This window comes from Eschscholzia californica, unplaced genomic scaffold, assembly GCF_041429995.1.
Source record: "Eschscholzia californica isolate CP2 unplaced genomic scaffold, dmEscCali1.0.p SCAF_2, whole genome shotgun sequence".
NCBI lineage: Eukaryota > Viridiplantae > Streptophyta > Magnoliopsida > Ranunculales > Papaveraceae > Eschscholzia > Eschscholzia californica.
Genome location: NW_028238309.1, coordinates 43,280,705 through 43,295,567, shown reverse-complemented (window position 1 = coordinate 43,295,567; position 14,863 = coordinate 43,280,705). Strand labels below are relative to the sequence as shown.

General features: G+C 36.6%; 1 long non-coding RNA gene across 1 annotated transcript; it reads right to left on the bottom strand.

Moving 5' to 3' along the window:
- Positions 1-332: 332 nt before the first annotated feature.
- LOC147558135 (uncharacterized) lies at positions 333-3,088 on the bottom strand. Its single transcript, XR_015234272.1, has 2 exons — positions 2,129-3,088; positions 333-2,033 (listed from the first exon to the last, which is right to left on the bottom strand). It is a non-coding gene; the product is annotated as an uncharacterized LOC147558135 (long non-coding RNA).
- Between the last annotated feature and the right edge of the window lie 11,775 nt (positions 3,089-14,863).

Here is a 14,863-nt window from a genome sequence, read left to right as displayed (position 1 = left end):
CAACTATGAACAGTAGGATTAAGTTTAAGTTTCTAAGTCTTTGAACTTGAATGCAAAGTGCAGAAACCTTTATGAGTTGATGAATAATGAGCATAGTCTCTCGCAACACAGATCCACCAAAGAGAAAACCCAACTATTCTTCCGAAGTTTATGATACCGAGTAAAACTTTACCTCTCTTATATGTGTACATGTCAACATCTAATCGGTTGTTATTGCATTTCTTTGTAGTGTTCAAGTATTAGAAGAACAGAGACTTTTTTTTTATTGTAATCAAAGAAAACTACAATAATTCAAATCCAACAATACCAATACTGAAGATGGATGATCCATAATCAAAGTTTTAACCTGTCATATTCAAATATTTGCATTCTAAAGTTCCATGAAATATATTAAATTTGTACAAGGTGTACTCATAAATAACAATCTGAAGTTCGATCAAATAAATTAGTAAAGAAAAAGTGTAGAATACCAAAGATAGGTCATCGATGTTTTAAATTACAAGAGAAATTAAGTAAGATTGCCTCCTGGTTATTTGGGCTTCAGTTTCTCCGTTACTCTGAATAGAGGCGTGATTTTCCAAGCATCATGTGAGCCACATTGTAAGTAAACATATTAGAGAACCCGATCAGATTATACATTATCTAAATGGTAATTGGTAGAAATTATAAATCCTATGCTCTATAAGACCTGTCCAAGCAACTTAACTAACCTGCAAAAACTTGGGTTATCTGTTTAATGAAGAGGGATTTAGACCATAGCGTGTTTCATTATGTAAAATTAATCTTCCACTTCTAAAATCAGTTACCAGTAATATGCTACAAAATAACTTTATCTAGAGGTCAATTCTCCAAGCTAATTTGGCCGAAACACTTTGTTGCCGTATGTAAAGTTTCATATATATAATGGACAGGAGTACATAAATTATTGGCCACCACGATCAATGAAAATAAACAAATCTACATGTTGAGGGACCGCTGCTAGAAATGGCTTTGATGAGACAGAAGCTATCTTCTTTTTTCAGTCTACTAAAGGGAGTTGAGCGTCCTTCTCACATTGAATGTCATACATAAACAACACTAATGCAAGATAAAACCTTTCAGCAAAATAAAATGCAAGATATAAACTATATCTAGTAGAGATACAACATTCGACACTTTGAAATGGATGTCCCAATCAAAATAGCATGTACTCAACGTATAAATGCCGCTAGTATGATCAACCAGCCAAGTAAATAGGAAGCAAAATAAGTTGCCATCCATATTGAAAGCTCTTGTACGAGTATGCATATATTCTAAATATGGAATGAAATATTAGCATCAAAATGTTGAATTACATAAAATATATGCCTCTGAGAGGACATAATACAATTTTGAAAGAGTATGGATGTCAAACTATTTATGCCTCAAGACCCCCGTAAAGAAACTTACATACCTGGAAGTCTGATTGAGTAATGGCTTAATGCAAGCTATGATAATAGAGTAAGGAATAAAAATGGATCAAAATGTGTTTGAGTAATGGCTTTATATAAATTTTATACGAAAGAAGAAACCGAAAATCTAAATGAAAAAAATCAATCAGGCAACTTACATACCCACACCTAGAAAAGACATTAACAAGATGTCGGAGTACAAAACAGTAACATAGTAATTCTCTTGTCAAAACAGATGCATGTGTATCTACCTTTGGAACGTGAGCACTCTAGTGGATAGATAACTTTGTGTTCTCTTGTCAAAAGAATACCTTGGAGTACCCTACCCAAATGACTTTGCAAGTCATCTTTAGTGTCTTCATAAAAAAAAAGAAGTCATCTTTAGTGTGATCGACCAACACCTCACGAGCCATGACTAAAGCGTTATGATAAGCTCTTGGAAGAAAAAATATAATGTAAGAGAAGATTTAATTCCTTTGACAACGAAATTATGAGCATGTAATATTTTAAATTCTTTAAAACAAAGTACAAAACACTTGCAAACTTGAACTAAGTTGGAGAAATACCTTGAAAGATGGTCTTCTGAGCAGCTTTTACATCGATCTGCAAGCAAAGTAAAACACAAAAAGAATAATAATAATGTTCAAGATGACCGAAGGACTATAAGATGGCATAAAATTAGTTAGGTTTATCCATACCTAACATCGCCAGTGAAATCTCATCCTTTCTTTACCCCCATGAAACTCGTGTGGAAGCGAATTTATACTGAGGAAATGAACACGCATGGAAGTCATCGCAGCCTCTAAAAAAAGCCGACGACCGCCCTGTTGCGTTTTATACAAATATTAGAGCATCCATAGTTACCTATAACAATTGCGGGAGAGTAAAAGCATTGTCAGTGTAGAAATAATCTTCTTCACCTCTTCACCATTTCCAATTCTGCAAACCACTATCATTCAAACAAGAAACGGAGCTAAAAATCATATGTTAATTGGAATTCCTATAAGCACTTGATATTTCAGTGAGGAAAGAGGCACAAAATCGATTAATATAATCTACTAACTCCAGGCACAAACCAGTAGAGGTAACCCTAAAAGATGAAATCAATAGGAATAGATGATCATAGATCCCAACTACACAATAGATTTAATGATCAGAATTAGTAAAATCTAAACAATTATAACAATGAGCATAAGAAACCTTTATTATAAAAAAGATTTGATTACAGACAATATTGCATTTCAGAACTAAGAATAACAAATAAAAATAGAAAAGTAAAAAAGCTGATTAGGCAACTCAAGTGAGATCATGTTGGAGCAAATTGCATAACCAAATGGTTGTAGGTGTTAAGATTTTGATGAAAATGCATTGAACGGGTTTTATGCGGAAGCAGGGTAAACGAAATGCCTCAATTGATTATGAACAATTAAGAGTGTTGTGTCAAGATTATGTGCATAAGGTTGAGGAAGTGGAGGAGCGTAACGGAAAAGAGGAAGAGAAATCAGGTTGGAGACGAAGGGTTTTGGCCTTGTGGGGAATAAGGGGTTGTTGATCTCATTTGACAGTCCAAATGAATTCCAGTAGATTAAAGTGAGAGAGGAAAAAGGAGGACATTTATTTTATCCTACTCAGCTTCATTTATTTTGTCTCAGTTACCACAAAACAAGTTCTGTTTTGTTACATAGACTAGGTATAACCTGTGCCTTCGGCACAGACACTTAAGTCAAACATACGTGCAAGTACATATACTCTGGTGATGAAACAGAAATAAATAAAAATTACAAAAACAATAAGCATGGAAATATGGCTTATTTGTTCAACACTTGATTACTAAATGATGGAAGAACTTGTTCGCTAGAAAAATCTTAGTAACCTCTACAAGTTTGTATTATGCTAGTTCACATATTCAGTCAATCCTGCTTTGGTGAAGAACGACTACAAATAATATATGCACAACCAATAGTTAAATCAATATAGATATTCTTCATATCTTCTTACTAAAGCTTTCGCAAGTGATTTTCCATCAATAATCAAGCAAATGAATCCAACCTCCCTCCGGACAAAATGACTAATGTCTTTGCCTCGATTACTTGATGGCTTAAATATTCCTTTAATGTCTACCCAAAACAGTTAGAGTCCAGTGAGAATGGAGCGACAATTCATTTAGCCTTGTTAGCTCATATACTGCAATGAGAAAAACTATTGAGAAAAAATTGACTTCTTATAGTACCCATTTTTTCCTTCTGTTGCTTTTGTTTCTGGAGCTCCAAGTTGAAATAATTTTTTTCATTTGTATTCTAAGCAAACTACATGAGAGCCTATACCAAATATTCGAATCAGCATAGTTGGCTAACTTGTACGTAACTTGTATATATAAATTTCACAACTGATCATACGTTGAATTTTGTTGTATACATATTGGTGGCAATTTCTTTTTTAATCCAGTCAAAACCTAATTCTTTACACCAGTTTGTGCAAGTTTGTTGATGTATTCAAGAACCTGAAACTCATTAAAAAAGAAATTAATTTTTTTTTAGATTCTTGCATCCTAAATGTGAGAGGAAGGTTTCCAAATTTCAAAAGAGGAGGCCGTTTCCAAATTCATGTAGGCGGTTTAGTTGGCTTCATGTAGGCGGTTTGAAATTGATGATGGCAGTTTGAAGGTTTCCAATTTGGTTCAATTTGGAGTCGGTTTAAAGCAATCCCACCGGCTTATATTATTATATAAATAGGGGTATTCAGAGCCTACAATAATCACAACAACAACATCAACACAACTACTCAACAACAACTCTTCTTTAGAGAGCTAGAGAGAGAGAGAGAGCAAGTGAGAGAGATTTTGTTCATATTTTTGAGCGGTGTTTAATTTCTCGGTCGTCGAAGATTTAGTATAGAAGGTTAATTTCTATACGGTACCATCTTGGGACGAACTTGCGGGTTGGGTGAGTCGTCTTCATCTATCCTTCAATAAAGATTTCTTGTTCGCCCGAGGACGTAGGCTTTAAAGCCGAACCTCGTTAAATTCTGTTCGCATATTTGATTTTGATTTAGCTTTTCGATTAATCTTCATAATCGGATCAATTTCTAGGATAGGTTCGATAGCTTCGATAGCTTCCGCGACTTTTAGTTCTAACACTTGGTACTAGAGCCTTGTTTGAGATTGAACGAAGAGAAGATGGGATCGAGAAGTGGTACGGTCAAAGCAGGAAAATATGAGATAGAGAAGTTCAATGGGAAAAACGATTTTTCTTATTGGCGGATGCAGATGAAGAATCTGTTAATCTCGCTGAAATTACACAAGACGTTGACGGGAAAGAAACCAGGAGATATGTCAGATGAGGATTGGGAAGAGTTAGATCTCGAAGCACGGGCTACCATTATGTTGTGTCTTGAGAGGGACGTGGCGTTCCTAGTAGACGAAGAAACAACGGCGGCGAGTGTGTGGTTAAAGCTAGAAAGCAACTTCATGACGAAAACTTTAACGAATCGGGTCTACTTAAAATCCAAATTATTCACATGTAGAATGGAAGAGGGTTCTTCTATTCAGGAATATGTGAATAGGTTTGACAGGATTATCTCAGATTTGAAGGATATTGATGTTAAGGTTGAGGATGAGGACCAAGCCCTCATATTGTTACTTTCATTGCCAAAATCCTATGAAAACCTTGTTCAAACTTTGATGCTTGTTGGTGATAGTCTAAGCATGGAAGAGACGAGAAATTCGCTATTAGCGGATGACCTTCGTAAGGTTGCTACTAGCAGTATGGCGTCGGGTGGAGTAGACAAGGATCAAGCACAAGGGTTGTTTGTAACGAGGGGGAGGAGTAATGAAAGGGGAAAGGGAAAGGGCGGGAAATCTAGATCCAAATCTAGAGGCTCTTTCAAGAAAACGTGTTTTAGTTGTGGTGAGCCTGGCCACTTTAAAGCGACTTGTCCAAAGAGAAAGTTGAAGTAAAAGAACGAAGACTACAAGGGGAAACAAGAGATGCAAGAAGCGGGATATGTGTCAGAATACCCTGACGAATGTTTCTCGGTAACAGAGGTGTCTGAGAAGATCTCCGATAAGTGGATGCTTGATTCAGGGGCGTCACACCATATGTGTCCAAATAGGGAGTGGTTTACTACCTATAGGAGTATAGATGGTGGTACAGTTATACTGGGTGATGATAGTATATGTAAAACTGTGGGACTCGGAACAATACGTATCAAGATGCACGATGGAGTGGTGAGAATATTGACGGACGTAAGACACATACCCGATTTGCGGAAAAATCTAATTTCCCTTGGTGTGTTGGAGCGGAGCGGCTGTAAGATAATTATAGAGAATGGCTCCATAAAAGTAGTTAAGGGTTCTTTGGTAGTAATGAGAGGTACTCTTTACGGTAATTTATACAAACTTTTGGGGACAACAATTACAGGAGATGTAGCAGTAGGAATCAATGGAAGGGATCCAACGGCTTGTACGAGGCTTTGGCATATGCGCCTTGGGCATATGTCAGAAAAGGGTCTATCTTTGATGTGCGGGAAAGGCTTGTTGAAGGACATGAAGAAGCCTTGCATGGAATTTTGTGAGCATTATGTGTTCGGGAAGGCACACAGGGTAACGTTCTCTTCAAGCAAGCACAGGAGCAAAGAGGTATTAGACTACGTACATACCGATGTATGGGGACCGGCGAAGTTACCTTCCAAGGGTGGTTTCAGGTATTTTGTCACATTCGTTGATGATCATTCGAGATTTGTCTGGCTTTATTTTTTGAAGCATAAGAATGAGGTATTCAACACATTCCTGGTGTGGAAAGCAATGGTTGAGAACAAAACTGGTGGAAAGCTGAAGACGTTAAGATCGGATAATGGGACCGAGTACACGGATGGGGCATTTAAGGAGCTTTGTAATCAGGAAGGCATTGTGAGGCACTGGACAGTAGTAAACACACCTCAACAGAATGGAGTCGCAGAGAGATTGAACCGTACACTACTTGAGAAGGCTAGATGTATGCACTCCAATTCGGGATTAGGCGTAAAATGGTGGGCAGAATCTGTTGCTACAGCTTGTTATATTGTGAACAGGTCTCCACATTCTTCTTTAGATGGCGGCATATATACCTTACGAGATGTGGTCAGGTGAACATGCAGGTTACGGGAGACTTAGGGTTTTCGGTTGTACGGCCTATTACCATGTTAAAGGTAACAAACTTGACAATAAAGCAAAGAAGGCAATTTTCTTAGGATATGCTACAGGAGTCAAGGGTTATCGGTTATGGTGTACGGAAGACAAGAAGTTTGTAATCAGCAGAGATGTGGTGTTTGATGAGTCATCTATTGTAGCTATGGCGAAAGCTACGGTGCCTAGTTGTGGTGATGTTGGGTCTACTAAAACTCAAGTAGTAGAAGTAGAAGCCGAAGACCAACGGGTTTCTAGGAATCATGATCAGGTGGAGCATCAGGATAATACTCAGGATGTGGAAATTGATGAACCCGATCATGAGGAGGTTCAAGGGGAAGGTACACAAGTTTTACAACAACAGCAGCAGGATGTTTCGGTACACACTAGGCCGAAACGGTTATATAAGCTGGTACAGAGGTTAGGGTCAGACGAACCTCTTAGGCATTACGGGCAGGCAAATGTGGTTGAATATGCATTCTCGGTGGAAGATGACGAGCCGGTCACCTTCAAACAAGCTATTACTGCGGAGGAAAGAGAGAGTTGGTTGGTTGCTATGCAAGAAGAGATGGAGTCTCTTCACAAGAACAAGACATGGGAAGTTGTCCCATTGCCCGAAGGAAAGTCTGTTATTGGTTGTAAATGGGTGTACAAGAAGAAAGAGGATTCTTCCGAGATCAAGGGTACAAGGTATAAGGCAAGACTAGTGGCCAAGGGTTATGCACAGAAAGAAGGGGTCGACTACAATGAGATTTTCTCCCCGGTCGTGAAACATACTTCTATTCGGGTGCTATTGAGTATTGTTGCTCACAGTGATCTTGAGCTGGAACAACTCGATGTTAAAACCGTTTTCTTGCACGGGGATTTGGATGAAGAAATTTATATGGCTCAACCTGAGGGATACAAGGTTGAGGGTAAAGAAAATCAAGTATGTCGTTTGAGGAAATCTCTTTACGGATTAAAACAATCCCCTCGCTAATGGTACAAACGATTTGATTTTTTCATGCTAAAGCATGGTTTTCGCAGAAGTGACTATGATTGTTGTGTATACATCAAGAAGCTTCGCGAAAGTGACTTTATTTATCTCCTTTTGTATGTGGATGACATGCTTATTGCTTCTCGAAGCATGGTGGAGATAGATAAGTTGAAATCTCAACTCAGTCAAGAGTTTGAGATGAAAGACATGGACGCTGCAAAGAAGATACTGGGAATGGAGATTAAGAGAGAGCGGTCAAGTAAGAAACTGTACTTGAATCAGAAAGGTTACATCGAACGAGTAGTTTCTCGATTCAGGATGCAGAGAGCGGTGTCAACACCATTGGCACCACACTTCAGGCTCTCGGGAAAACAATCTCCCACTACTACGGTGGAGAAGGATCATATGGATCGTGTACCGTATGCTAGTGCAGTTGGCAGTTTGATGTACGCTATGGTGTGTACTCGTCCGGATATTTCACAAGCGGTCAGTGTGGTTAGTAGGTTTATGGCAAACCCGGGGAAGACACATTAGGAAGCTGTGAAGTGGGTCTTGAGGTACTTGAAGGGTACCGTTGATACGGGTTTGTGCTTTGGTGGAGACACATGTCAGGTAAGCGGTTATGTTGACTTGGATTTTGCTGGCGATCTAGATAGAAGACGATCTACTACTGGTTATGTATTTAGGGTACATGGTGCTCCAGTTAGTTGGCGATCGATGTTACAATCTACAGTTGCGTTATCTACTACGGAGGCCGAGTATATGGCTATGGCCGAGGGTGTGAAGGAAGCATTGTGGTTGTGGGGTCTTCTGGATGATCTAGGGATTAAGCAGGAGTGCGTGGATGTATGGTGTGATAGTCAAAGTGCGATCCACTTGGCGAAGAATCAGGTCCATCATGCTCGTACTAAGCATATCGATGTCATCTATCACTTTGTACGAGATGTCATAGAGGAAGGTGATGTTTCTCTCATGAAGGTTCACACAGATGAAAATCCCGCGGACATGTTGACTAAAGTAGTGACGTGTAGCAAGTTTCAGCATTGCTTGGAATTGCTACAAATCGGCTCGTGTTAAGTTGCCCGAAAGGGCGTAATGGCGACAAGGTAAACTTTATGTGAAGGATTGGTAGAACTACGGTAGGCTTGATCCTATAAAAGGGTACGTAGGCAACCATGGTCAAATGGTGCAGTCGGATGAAGTTACAAGAAGCAGATATATCTTACAAGGAGTATCCTGGTGTTCGTCCAAAATTTGAAGAGTATCAAATTGTGTACGAGGTGGAGAATTGTGAGAGGAAGGTTTCCAAATTTCAAAAGAGGAGGCAGTTTCCAAATTCATGTAGGCGGTTTAGTTGGCTTCATGTAGGCGGTTTGAAATTGATGATGGCAGTTTGAAGGTTTCCAATTTGGTTCAATTTGGAGTCGGTTTAAAGCAATCCCACCGGCTTATATTATTATATAAATAGGGGTATTGAGAGCCTACAATAATCACAACAACAACATCAACACAACTACTCAACAACAACTCTTCTTTAGAGAGCTAGAGAGAGAGCAAGTGAGAGAGATTTTGTTCATATTTTTGAGCGGTGTTTAATTTCTCGGTCGTCGAAGATTTAGTATAGAAGGTTAATTTCTATACGGTACCATCTTGGGACGAACTTGCGGGTTGTGTGAGTCGTCTTCATCTATCCTTCAATAAAGATTTCTTGTTCGCCCGAGGACGTAGGCTTTAAAGCCGAACCTCATTAAATTCTGTTCGCATATTTGATTTTGATTTAGCTTTTCGATTAATCTTCATAATCGGATCAATTTCTAGGATAGGTTCGATAGCTTCCGCGACTTTTAGTTCTAACACTAAAGAACAAAAACTCAACGAATTAGAAACACTTCTGAAAGAAATTTGCTTGTATTTATCGTTCACTTTCCTGGTCTCAATTGGGCCCATCAGGTTCACACTACTGGTAGTAATTAATATTCAAATATTTTTTTGTTAAAAGTAGTAATGTTCGACTTGAACACCAATGATGTCAATGTACTTTTGAATTTTATTAACCCTAATCATGTTATGGTATGAAGAATTTTTTTTTTTGAATTGTCAGCGAGCCTCGAATCCTTGTCCTCTAAAGTGGAAGACTAAACCTTCTTACCACTTCAACCAAAGGTTGTTCGCAAAATGTATGAAGAACTTCTTATTGCTTAAAAAAACAACATTTTAGTACAAAGAGCATTTTCCATACAATCCAAGCAAAAGTGCATTCACTTTTTTTTTTTTTTAAATCCGTAAGAACTGAAATAGTTTGATGTTAACAATGGCTTTAACCATGGAGCAACCAAATGATCATTTTTCTTTATTGAGAAAATAGGACGAACTTGCAATCAAACAATCCTACACCAGAAAATGCACAAAAATCATCGTTAGAAAAAATTTAATTTAAAAACAAAAACAAAATTAAGCAAACTAGACTCATTAATGGCCGTTTTGATTCATAATTTTTCTTCTCGTCGTGACTTTTATGTGTTGTTGGTTGTCAAAACCCATGATTTAAATTAAGGAGAAGAAGAACAATAAGAAATTCACCTTGCCAACATAGATAGGTGACCCAAGAGTCTTTGTGTACTTTAAATACATTACTAAGAAGGAACTGCTAAGATGAAAATTTGCGTTGAAAGATCGTGAAGCTTTAGAAGGCAATAAAAGCAGGACATAGGTACATCTTTCTTTTCCCATATCCGACCTCTTTGCAACATTTGAGTCCCGACCAAACCAAGCGTGCCATTCACAAACTCCATATGTTTTATTCTTTCTAAGAATATGAATGAATATATTGAAAGAACGAAAAAGATATATGATCACTCGAGACAAGAAATCCATTTCCACCAATATATTTGTTAAGAATTCAACAATATATTTTAGTAACAGGTCAGATAATAAAAAATAGTCAAAAAAAAATACTAATGAGATGGACTTTTTTTCATCTGCAAAAGCAACTTTCATGGAGTAAGTGAAAAGATATTACACTCTGATTTGAAGTTTCAACGTTGTCTTTGAGATAACTATCTGTTCAAGTCACGTTGTTCCTTTTGAGTTTCCTCACCTAACCTGAAAATACAATGAGTTTAAACTAAAAGTAAATCAAATTCCAAAATGGAGATGAATTGAAGAACTTGATATAAGAACTATGTCCGTTGAATAGAGAAATTCGTACAAGAAAACTAATCAGATAAGTGAGAAGAAACTTTCGTAAACCTAAGAAGATCTTCTTCAATAATCAGAAGTTTTCAAATAAAAAATAAAAAGTTTTTTATTGCTCTCTATTTTCTTATTCTCCTACACATAAAAGTTCCTTCCTACAATTCCCAGCAACCCTAATCAAGAAAATAAAATTATTTAGCCATTATATCCGATGAAGAAGATAATAACCTAGATATCCAAACTAACCGAATTATTTCATCATTTCCCCAATATGATTACAGATTAGCACCAAATGATTTCATCTCTCTATTACAACAATCTAGATATAAACAAAGAGAATTCAATACCAAAGAGAGAGAAACAAAAAGCAATTTTAGAACCAATCGATTTTATTGACTGTTGCTCTTACATATATGAGAGAGAAGAGAGATAAAACAAAGGAAGATGAAACATTGAAGGGAGAGGAGAGGCGTGACTATTTTGAACAATAATGGTCTCTATTGAATGGAGACTGAAGATGAGGAGACGACCGTTTAAGAAAGCTAATAAAGTCAAGAATTTTGTCAACTTTTGTCTTTGAGTGAAAATGAGTCATTAAGTCAAGAATTTTGTCAAGGACTTCGTACATGTAGCACTCCCGGTAAGTAAGAGTAACGGTCAATAAAAGGCCTAATAAAGGAGTATGGTTGAGTGTGTTGCTTTTGGTCGTTAGATTAATCCTGGTCACATCAAATTTAAGGGCTTATTGATGGTCATCAGAACACAAAGGTTGAGATTTAAAAGTTGGAGAGATATAAAGGTTGGGATATAAAGATGGAGAAATGGACAACCAAATTTATCTCTGGGTTTGTCCCAGAATTTGTCTTTGAGCTTGTCCCAGTCAGCAGTCTTCATTCTGTTTTATATAATAGTTTTTTTTAAGTTGATTTATTTGTGTTGTTTGCTGATTTTATTTTCAAATTTGAAGACTTATTAGGGATTTCAAATTCAAAATCAACTTACTTACTAAGCTGACAAGCAGTTACTTTTTTTTTTTGTTGAGATGACACGTTGTTACTAATTGTATATAAATTTGAATGTTGTTTATGATTTATACTTTTTGTGTACAAAATTGACTTTAGGTATTCAAATTCATATAGTAATTTGGTCAATTTACTTCTGTGCATGAATTGTTTGATAATATGTCCAATAGACATCTACCAAGCATAGCTAATTTTGTTCATTTTATTGTTTATAGTTTTGATTGTTTTGTAATATCTAGATTTCATTAATTGCTTTTGATATGTCATATGTTGATATGTAAGTGGATATGTTTATATACACTTGTTTATTTAATAGTTTGATCCAATTTAATTGTAATTTTTTATTTTTTAGCCTTCTAATAAAATGTCGGAAATTCCTCAAGTAACTAAGCGGAGGAAGGCGATAAATTCATATTTCAAACTTCGAGAACATAACAAGACAAATTCATAATAACTTTTGTATGCAAAAAATCTAATAACTTCAACTCAGAGGTCAGTCCACCTGGAATTAAAATCCTGGTTCCGCCCTTGACCACCACCACCATCTCCCTCTCCTTCTATTATCATTTTCTCCCCTTTATCTTTCCTTTTCCTTTCTCTTTTGTCTCTCTATTCCAAAGATGGGGTTCCCTTTGCTGGAACACCCAATCTAGTTTGGGACCCTAAACCATACCGGTTGTCCGCTGGGAGGAGGGACACACAAATAGACAAAAGAAAGAAAAGAGAGACAAACATAGGAGAAAGCGAGAAAGAGAGAGGGAAATAGTGGTGTGGTGTTGGTGGTCGGTGGTAATGTTGAAAATAAGACTAGGGTATAAAAAGCAAACAAGTCGATTTTTAGAGTAAAAATAACGTCACTCTTTAAGTCAAATCTTAATAACCAGATCTTTATGTCCTAAAGAATATTTTGGATGCCCAAAGCCACTTTCTCGAAAAAAGAAAATTAATTTTTGGTCCCAAAATCACCTAAGAAAAAAGATCCACTTCAAAAAAAAAGAAGAAAATCAGTCTAAAATGTCAAGTTTAGAGTTGAAATGTCGAATTCAGGTTAGTTTGAATGCGATAATGTCACATCTCGAAGAGTAAAAAGTGTAAACTACATGTTTTGTAAGTAAATTTTTGTCGGTCAGGTGCACGTGAGGTATGTCAGATGCACATGATTATATTAGGAAAAAAATATTAGATTATGTACAAGACATTTCAAAATGTATTATGCACGAATTTATGCACTGTGCGAAATACTAGATAAATGGACAGTGCAAATGTATTGTACGCGAATTTATGTCCAGTGCAAATTACCAAATAAAGGGAGGGACATCTGGGAATGTACTTCGTCGAAGAAATATGACGTTTTTACACTGCAAATTATGTGATGTAATAGGGAAAAAGTGTTATTCCACAACTTTTTATGTACCGCAGCAGGCAAGTTTTTCTAGCCCAAAACTTCGCTGACATCACATTTTATTGCGACCCAACTTTTGGGACTTTCCGCTATTTTTGTTTTTTCCTCTCTCTTCTCTCTCCCCCCTCTCATTGTTCTTTTTTGAGTTATTTTGCGAAAGGAGCAGACATATGTACCGAGTGATGAGTTTGGGGGCATGAAGATTTCTGTTTTTGAGTTTGGGACGTGGACTAATTTTGACTAACTTTATCATCCAAAAAAAGTAACGGTGTCAAATAACAATTAATGTTAGTTAACTCTCCTGTTAGTCAAAAGAAATGAGATGGCCCAAACACTAGTTTTATCTAACTTATGATGTCACATACACTAATTTTTCAAATCAAGTGTCACTAACACTAATGTTGCAATTTTTTTTAAAAAAATATTAAAATTAAAATCCTATTTATATCTATTAACCATATTCACATAAACCTCCCCACTCATATATATTCATAAATCTCGTGTACAAATCTGCGTATCACAGGAAGTGTTAAAAATTAATCTCTATCAATATTCAAGTAACTTAGTGTTGTCAAAAAAATTAAATTTACGACGATGAATTGGAGAATAATATTTTGTATCAGGATAATTCAAGTTTTGGGTGGGAAAATCTTAGATGAACCCTACCACTGTCTCTCTTTATTTTCCCATTGTCCCGCCAAAATAAGGAAGAGTTTCCTTCTAGGTAACCCGCATGGAGAGTTTTAAGATGTCAAGTACAACACTTCTGCTCTGCCGCAACAATTATAAGAGAGAAAGTGAGAGAGTTATAAGGTAACCTGACACCTTTTAAGTTTCACATGAGACCCTTCCGAGGACGAAGAAGGGTTCCGACGAAAGAAATCCTCTCTTTGGTGAAACAGTGAAAGAGAAGGAGAGTGCAGAGGAGGGAGGAGAGAAAAAATGGTGGTGATCAGCGAAGACAAATGTTGAATACGCAAGTTTATGTAAATATATTTTATAGATATGATTACATTTTTATTTTTATTTTGAATATTCTCAAAAAATTGCAATAATAGTGTTAGGGTAGGGACACTTGAATTTGAAAAATTAGCATTTGAGACATCAAAAGTTAAATAAAACCAGTATTTGGTAGGGGTGAACATCGGTTGGATAACCAACTTTTTGGGCCAATCCAAAGTCCAAACTGAAGGGTTCGGTTTTTTCAAATCTAAATCCGAACCAATCCGTTCATGGTTTGGTTTGGTTACCGATTCGTTGGATAATCGAACCACCTGTGACATTTTACCATAACCAAAATTTCGCATTTTCGACTTAAAAATATGGAACTTACTCAACTATTGAATTAAGCTACAGTTATCCACGCCATTTACTTTATGTTACACATGCATTAGGCTACAATATCAACAAACGTGAAACAAACTTAACTATTAAATCACTAGCAACTATTGAAAGATATTTTCCGTTCCAACAACGGGACCGACTCCAACACCGGAACTGACTCCGACATTGGCGAGTCTTCTAGGATTTAATTTATCGTTTTTTCCAATTGATTTGGGACTTAATCTACCAATTTCAAATTATGAATCTAATTATAGAGATAAAATTCGTAGCCACTATATACAAGGTCCATTTCAACTAAAGGAGTTTTTATTGAAACAAAAGTTTTTGGTAAAA